The 9,255-nt window shown below is 33.5% G+C and overlaps 1 pseudogene; it reads left to right on the top strand.

The window, feature by feature from the left end:
- Positions 1 to 7,447: 7,447 nt before the first annotated feature.
- Positions 7,448 to 8,957, top strand: LOC149576389 (U-box domain-containing protein 44-like; annotated as a pseudogene).
- The last annotated feature ends 298 nt before the right edge of the window (positions 8,958 to 9,255 follow it).

Below are 9,255 nucleotides of genomic sequence, written 5' to 3' on the forward strand. Positions count from 1 at the left end.
TGTAAAAAATGTTTCAAAAACATCTTCAATTCTATTAGATCTCCCTCTTGAAGTGTGTAACAACATAGGGAGTAGAAAGACCATTTTAACCTATATGAGGTCTTAGTTGTTAGAATGCAAAGCAAGAAGGTTAATGAAGGAGAGTGTGAAACTTGGTGGCAAGGTTAGGTAGGTCAGGGGAAGTCCTTAGCAGGATAAGGAAGCCTATTACATATTGTTTTACTTTTTATTACTATGCTCAAGAAGAAAGGAGACTGTAATGTCTTCTATAATCATAATTCATATGGTTAAAAGACTCATATTTGTCTTCCCTCTACTCTTCCTCCCACACATCATTTATTCAATGCAATAGAAGTATTTTAAACAACACAAAAGACTAACACATAGTAACCTACTCTTAACAATTATTTCATACTAATTTAACATTTTATACACCTTAGAAGTTTGGAAATATTTATATTATCTGTTATTACATATTGAGATGTTATAATCAATTTATATATAGAATAAATGTTTAGGCTATGTCAAAACCTTCAAGGGATGGATAAGAAAGACAACACATACCTCATCATGCCCCTAGATATAGTGCCTCTCACATGATCTTTCTATCTCTTGAGTCAATTCTTTCTGATGTGCTTGAGCATACATAGAACAAACCTGCATCCTTTATAAGTTTAGGCCAATCTTGTGAAGCAACAACCTGAAAGTTCAAGAATCACGAGAAAAATTAAACATGGAAAAAACTCCAATACTATCATCATTATAATCTACTAGAAATAGAAAATTGTTCATGTCCAAACCTATCAATAAATGCCTAAATGCAACACCTTTTCCTATAGAATAATTCATCTACTCTAATTTTAAAAACTTATAGAAATTATATTTCAGAAGTTTGTTAGGAAAAACACGTAGATAGATATGACATTATTCTCATGCTCAAATTACACACCCAGTGATAGCATAACATATATTAATTCAATGAAACTAATTTTAAGAAGGGTTTAGTAATCTAGATGCCTATTTCACATGTGAGCAATGGTACTCTGCAACAATCATGAGATAATGTAGTTCATATTTTGGTGAAAATATTGAAATGTGATAAATAAACTTAAAGTTTCATCTAGAGTTACTTGTTAGTGAATGTACATGTAAGTTCATAAGGATCATTCTGATGAAACTAAGTTACAATCATGATTCTAGGAACAACCTATCAAATAATAAACAAGTCAGAATATGAATTTTATTAAATTTTAAAATTTTAGAGATTAGAGATTGGATCTGTGAAATTTAGTTTTACATGTTTAGGGATTAGATCGGTGACTGGAGATGTCACTTTTATGCACCCACAAACTGAGGAAAATAATGGACATACGGGTTATGAATCCAAGATTCCAAACAAATATTGGTGATGGGACATAGAATGTCATGAATTGATTTGTGTCATATTTAAACTAATTACTCATTTGTAATAATTCAATACTAATATGTTGAAGTTCAACAATTTAAACTGGCCTTTCACAGCTTCTATGTCCTGTGAAAAAAAGTATTTTCAGTTCTACACCGAACTTATTTTCAAAGTAGCTTTCACAAAATTATAACTATTCTAGCCAACATTTGAAGGAAAGTCAGAGGTAGGTATGAAATAGATTGAGTCGATCTATTAAGCTAGACATAAGCTATTGTGTAGACTCTAAACTATCACATGGACTTAATTGATGCTCGCTCAACAAGTTGAAATATATAAATTACAAACATAAACCATTAGGTGGAACGACATTACCTCGACAATTAGTTCTATTATATTCCAAATTTCATAGGGGAGGTTTCATTCTTTGTGGCTTTGATGTAGTCTCTTCTTTCCCATTGAAAAGATGTTTTTTCGTACTTCGATACTTATGATTCCTGTCGAGGAAGTGTCTACACTCATCAAACACCTACTTTCCTAAACTTTTTGAATGATGACATTTCATCTTTGGACCACAATCTGGACATGCAAATTTTCCCTTTGTTTGAAGACCTACAATATAATGATATAATTGGATTATTAAATATGTTAATTTTTATAATTAGAATTATCGTGCGCAACTTGAATTCACTATAACATACCACAAAAATGTGTTAGCCCTAGGGCATCATATATTGTCCATGCAAGTATTGCATAGAATTGAAATTGTCTTTGTCCTATTGTTCTAGACACGTCATACATAGTGACACCATTCCATAACTCCACCAACTCATTGATAAGAGGCTCAATATATACATTCATATCTTTAACTTGATATTTACCTACTTGAATGAACAGTAACATTACATAATTATTGTGACCGTTTTACTGCAAGATTTGTAAGTACATGTAAATCAATAACTATCAAATGATAAGATACTTGGAATAATCATTGCCAGCATAATGTGCTCCCTCTTTATTGACATCCACAGAGGAATATTATTGTTGATAACAAAAATAGGCCACACTGAGTAAATAGATCTCATCTCTCCAAATGGATTGACACTGTCCACTGCCAATGAAAGCCTGAGATTACGAGGTTCATCTTTGAAGTGTTGCCACTTTTTCTCTATGTGCATAAATGTTGAACCATCCACAAGGATTCGAATAATTTCATCTCGACTTCTATTGTGTGCATGATAATCCATAAATTGAGCCAAACTACTACACCTGAATAATTGTCGCATCTGTGGAACAATGGGGATGTAATGAAGAACCTTTTGAGGCACCTTTTTTGTTAGTCGATCTGTTCGATATCTACTCATATGACATACAGGGCATTGTGTTGCAAATTCATGTTCTTTATAATATATAATATGATCATTGGGACAAGCATGTATTGCTTCATACTCCATTCCAATATCTTTCATAACAACAGTTAATTCTCAATATGAGTGAGGTAGAATATTTGATGATGGTAACAGAAACTCGCCTATCAATCTACAGCAAAAAATATAAGTTGTTAATATAAACAATATTAGTGGTACATTATTCACCCTTTGTTAACTATAAAGACATATATGACATACCTTAACATACGTGACATTGTTATGTTGGAAAAACCATTCATAACCTTCAAGTTCAATAATAACAATACAGCAGAGAGAAGAGTTGTTTGGGAGTCTTTGTATAAGGGCTCGTATGCCTTCTGAAGTAGAGGTACATCGAGGCTATCATCATCATCATGATTAAATATGCTTGGACTAAATGTGTCATGGATCAATATATTTATACCATCCTCTTCAATTGTGTTTTATGGTGCATGATCGTCATCTTTAATGGGATCATTATCTTCACCTTGGATATTTGCACCTCCATGTTCCTCCACTTTGAAAACCATATTCTTTAGATTTTTGTGGTTCATATCATGTACTTCCCTAAGAAGATCAACCTATATAAAATTGATTAACATAAATAAACCATGATCATCAACTCATCATCAAGTGATTTCATATGTATATAAATTTTTAAAATGATATAATGAACGACTTACCAGTGGATGATATTCATGTCCCCCTTCAATGTGACCATTCTCCCTACAATGTCTCTTAACTATTTTGATTAGCAGTCTTCTACGGTTTAAGCCCTTACAAATATTGCAAGGACAATAACATTTTCCATCACCTTTTCTTTTCAAGTTAGACCACAATCTAGTGATTGTCTCCCTATTTTGTTCTTCAATCATATTATCTGACATGATCATTCTTTGCAGGGAGCAAAAATTGAGCTATGAAAACTTCGGTCTACAACTTTCACAAACTAAGCAAAACTGTCGAAAGTACACAAATCTTCTTAGACCTAGCTAAATACTTTAATATTTTAAAAATACTTTCTTTGACTTTATTCCTAAGATTATTTGTAAAACTTTGACCAACCGCTTGAAGGTCTTATTTCAAGAGACCTTACAACATTAAGCCACTAAAAGCAATTTCAAAACATATAAGCTAAAAGTCTAGTTAAAATATACATTAGAATAAAAAATATACAATATTCATACTTGAGTGCGTGGCTATAACTCATGCAACGACCTTCTTGCTTAGCTGTAGAAGCTCTCCAGCAATCAAATTATACAAACAACAAGGCCTAATAGAAATTTCAGAACATATAAGCTACAAGTCTAGTTAAAATATACATTAGATTAGATTCAACAATAGCAAGCAATGTTATTCAGAATTAGATTCAACAAACCTTAGCAGTGTAAATAGTCATCTCCTCTAAACTAGACACCAGACACGAGGGGGCATTCACATACTCTTCCCCTAAACGTATCCTGAAGAACAAAAGCCACTATTCTTGAGTTTGTGAATTGCACCTGGAGATGAATGAAGCTTAAAAGGAATTAAAATTGTTTTCATACATTTAAATCAAGATGTAATATTTATTCATAAGTATATACCTTGCAAGCACTTAAAATTGATGTTATATGTGTTGCAAGAAAAGAAGAAGTTTCAAGATAAGTTTACATTGTTGTTATATGTGTTGCAAGAAAAGAAGAACTTTACATTGCTTTAACTTGCCATTGATGAGTATCATCTAAGACTTTTACCAAAATTTTCCCAAAATTTTTTATCAATTTTGCCTCTCCATAATTATACTTATTAAATAAAATAAACCACACAATTATCGTTTACTATAGGAGAGTTATGTTCATATGTTAAGAGACAATTCATTTTCTGTTATGAAAATCTGGGGATGCCAAATGCTCTCAAATCTGTTATATTCACATTTGTTCTAATTTTATTACAGTTAATTTCAATGTAAATTAAGGTTATGCTTTTTTCTGAAGAATGATATTGAATGGTCTGTCATAGGTATGTGCTTCATCACTTGGTGAGATTTCTACTAAGGCTCAATTAGATGAGAGAGCCATGATTGAAGAGGCCTCAAATTTTGTAGTTGTTGATATGCCAACCATTCATCCAAGTGCTACTGAGGAACATGGTGAAGTAGAGAAACTAGAGTCTTCAGAAAAACCAAAGGAAACAAATGAACCACTTGAGGAAGATGGATGCCAGTTAGGTAAGGTTGATAAATTTTGAAACTCCCATGCAACAAGATATAACTGAAGAGGTTGAGATGCACCTGGTGGAAAAGTAGGAATCTCCAACCATAGTTCAATCATCAATTGAGATCCTATCTCGGAGTGATGATATTGTTAAGCAACAAGAAGAAGGGTTGCTAATTGTGGAGCTGGTTACTGGAGCTGATGGTAATGCTTCTGCTTCTAAAGAACTCGAGTCTCAAGGGGTACATTCTGGTGTTGATGTTTAGAATGAAAAAAATGTGATAGATAACAGTTATATTCAATGGAACAGTGATATTCAATGTAACAATGATATCAACAGTGCTTTAAGACAGTACGCATCTCTTAGGCAGTGAGATATCAATAAAAGACAGTGATGCTCAATAGTTGTCACTGCTATGAAAAGAAAGGTCTTTTATATTACAGAGATCTTGAAGATGATAAGAGAAGTTAGGAGTAGCATTATGAAGATTCATGAGAAAAGGAAAGAAACTAAGAAATGAAGACAATATCAAGGGCACTGATGAAGACATCGAAAGAATGCGATAGCTGTTAGAGATGATACGAAGTAGATGAAATACATTTTTACACAAATGTTTCCAGTATAGGAGTTCTTATAATAGTTTTCCATTTTTATTAACTTTCATTATATAAATGAAGATTTATCTAGGTTGCATTGCTTGCAAAGCAAATCTTTATGATTCTGGTAAACTTACTATTGGTAGTTGGGTAAGAATGGCACCTTACATTAAATGTAGGATGATTAGGTTGATCTAGACATTCATGGAAAATATTGTGACTCAGAGGGATTTTACATGAATATTAGGTCCTAAATGATATTTACCACTATAGAATTTTGAAAAAAAGTGATGGTCATGACAACTCAGACAAAAGGATGTTCAACAAAGCATAAGGTCTCATTAATATTATAGCAGTAAGAAAGAGATAATGGAAGGCACGTGTCTTAGAGACAAAGATACAAGTTTGTCTAAGAGCAAAGCATTACATAAAATAAGACAAGAACATTGTTGTTGAAAAGACTAATACTGAAATATAAAAGGAAAGCCCAAAGAATGAGAATTCCAGTGCAAAATAGTGATCAACAAATTTAAGGACAACAATAGTCAGGAATCATGCAATTAAGATAGTAAAAATAAAATTCATGGACAAGAGCCAAGTCATTAAATGGTGCTCATTCAAAGACAAACACAAGTGCTGCAAAACACTAAAAATAGTGAGAAGGAATTGGAGATATCTTGAGCAGAGATCAATTAGAAGTCATCAAAATTAGTCACTATTATCTAGGAACAATGTTAAATTACAGTGATAAAGAAATACAACATTAAAGGATAGTGATGAAGAAATGTTGACACACTTTTATATACATGTTCAGTGAGCACAGATCAAGAACAATGGTAAATGTTGAAAATAACAAAACAAATATGTCATCAAATGGAATCCATAACAGTGACGACAAGACTGTGAGATGGACTGTTATAGAAACTCAGAGATGATAGGACATGACAAGATGTACATTTACCATTGTCTAGAGGAGCATCATCATTAGAGGTTATAAAAGAGCTATCAACAATTATATGAGTAGATTTAATGACATTAAAACAGCATGATCGCAATTAATTTCAGTGAAGAAGAAGAAGATCAAAACTATGATAAATATTAGAGGGCATGACTCATATGATGAGGGGCAGAAAGAGAGATAATTTCACCTTTTTGTTAAAGGTATTTAGAGTGTTTGCAAGGCGATTCACTATCCTTGGATACATTCACAGCTTTTATTTGAAGGATATTCACCATATAATGATCATCAATTTACTGTCTTGTCTAAGGGGTCCAAGCACTAATGTCAAAGACCATTTTCTATTAATAATGGTACAACACTTTTGGTGAAGATACGATATCTGTGATTGTATGAAACGATGCTCTTGGTTACACAAAGTAGACCCAGAAACGTAGTAAGAATATTATGATGGCCATTAGACAACAAAGAGCAGTGAGGTGGCCAAGGGTAGAAACAATGTGTGTGCCATATAAAAGTAGTAATAATATATGTATAAGAGAAAAAATAGTGATCAAACAATGTAAGGAAACAATGAGCAGATATGCATCCAAATAGCGCTACTGCAATGAAAAAAATAGTGACATCAGAGAGAAAGGTAGTGGTGAATATACATGCAAAATAGTGATTGATGTTTGTAGGTGCACTTTTAGTACCCCTATTTTGAAACTTCAATATTTGGTTGTCCTAAATCTAGGTTCCACTAGTTTACTAGTCTCTTGGTTGATGAAATATGTAGACAATATTGTCAAGGTCTATGCAACATCTATGGCAGAGTTGGAATGGTATAAAATGCTTTATAAGGATAAAAACATTGGTTATTATGATTCTTTCAAAGAGCAGGATGGATGATTGTGCCACAGGTGTTGGGCAAAGCCCTAGCTATATATCTACTGAACTTCATAAGTTTAAGAGGGATATCAAGGAAGCTAAAAGGGAAAAGGAGCTCCAGGATGTCCAATATATGCAGTAGGTCATGGCTCTTCTTTCTCAAGCAGATGCTGACATGGCATTAGAAACCTCCTGCAAGCGTTTCCTAGAATTGAGGAGAGTAGTTAGCAGATCTTGGGAGAATTTCATTACTCATGAGCCATATTCACATTTTAAATGTCCTCTTATAGGGAAAGTGATGAATGATCCAGTTTTGATCTCAACTAATAATTCTTTTGAGATAGAAGCAATTGAGAGTGAGTTTGCAAGAGGTGATCCAAAGGATCCCCTTACTGGTATAGTTCTCCCGAATTCCATTCTTATACTAAACCAAGCCTTGTGCTGCACTATAAATCTCTAGAGGTAGCAAAACTATGTGGCAAGGATTTTGAAGGCAAAGATAAAGTTGGAGACAAAATTATGTGCCGAGCAAAAAAAAGAGCACTTGTTGATCTGTCAAAACTCTACAAAGAGAGTACAAATGATTAAAACTAGATAATTTTTGAATCTTTACTTCCATTAATAGTGGGAGCTTTGAAGCCTAATGATAACAAATTGAAGGCACTTTGTTTTTCAATTTTAATGGTAGTTGTGCAAGACAATAACCATGGGAGGGAAAAACTAGTTGAAGCCAATGGGCTTAGTAAGATCATTAAATGTCTATTCAATGACTTGAGCCCTAACCTCACAAGGGCTGCTATAAACTTCTTGTCAGAGCTGACAAAAATATAAGAGTATCCTGGAGTAGCTAGGCCAGCAACGTGGTGCTATTTTGACAATTGTTACGATTTTAATTAGGGGCAATCATCCAGAGTTGATGATGGATATTGAGACTATTCTCAATGAAATCTCTTATGATGGAAACTCATACAATGAAGGAAACATAAGATCAATGATCTAGTTTAATTGGTGCAAATCCTTTGCCCATTGCCTTTTAAGAGGTACGGCGGAATTCAAATTGGGAATGGTCCAAATGCTCACACAATTGCAGCTCCATGACAATAGAAGGGAGGCCTTGATTCAACAAAATGTAATTGATGCTTTGAAGTTGGAGGGTTCCTTTGCTACTTGTCTTCTTAGAGAAGCCTAATTTGAATATGAAAGTCAAAGCTACAGCTATTCTAGCAGATTTAACTATGGAGCATGGAAGATATTTTCTTCTTTGTGATGTAAAGACACCAATGGAAGCATGCAAGCTTGTTGAAGCCATCATGGGAATTCTATTTTTTTGTGAATTACCAATTGTAGAGAATTTGATGAAGGTGTTGCTATTGTTGACGAAAGCTTTAGATGACAGTGATGTTGCAGGATTGATTTAGGACAATGATAATAACCTTCAAGCCATTTGGGCTTTTATCAAAATGGCCAAGCCTCCCTTGCAATATCAAGCTATACAACTGGTTTTTTTCATGTGCAGAGATTGATGGTTTTGTTTGAATGGATTCTCAGCATGTTCAAAATGTGGCTATCACATTAAAGCAGAGAATTTGGAGTTGAAAAAGCTCATGTATCTATATCTCATTAATCGTGCAAAGAATATCATGCTAATGTTGAAGGTCGAGAATCGGGAAGGTGTAGTAATTTTCGATGAGATTGTGAAGGAGTCAGATGCTTTCATGGTTGCCCATGGAGATAAATGGCATATCAAGAAATGGTCATGTATTGGTAATATTTATGCTAGGAAGAGGTAGGCACAAGATTGTGTGTTGTCACTTACAAAAA

This window comes from Cupressus sempervirens, chromosome 1, assembly GCF_028749045.1.
Source record: "Cupressus sempervirens isolate cs-2001-9-10 chromosome 1, ASM2874904v1, whole genome shotgun sequence".
NCBI classification, from domain to species: Eukaryota; Viridiplantae; Streptophyta; class Pinopsida; order Cupressales; family Cupressaceae; genus Cupressus; species Cupressus sempervirens.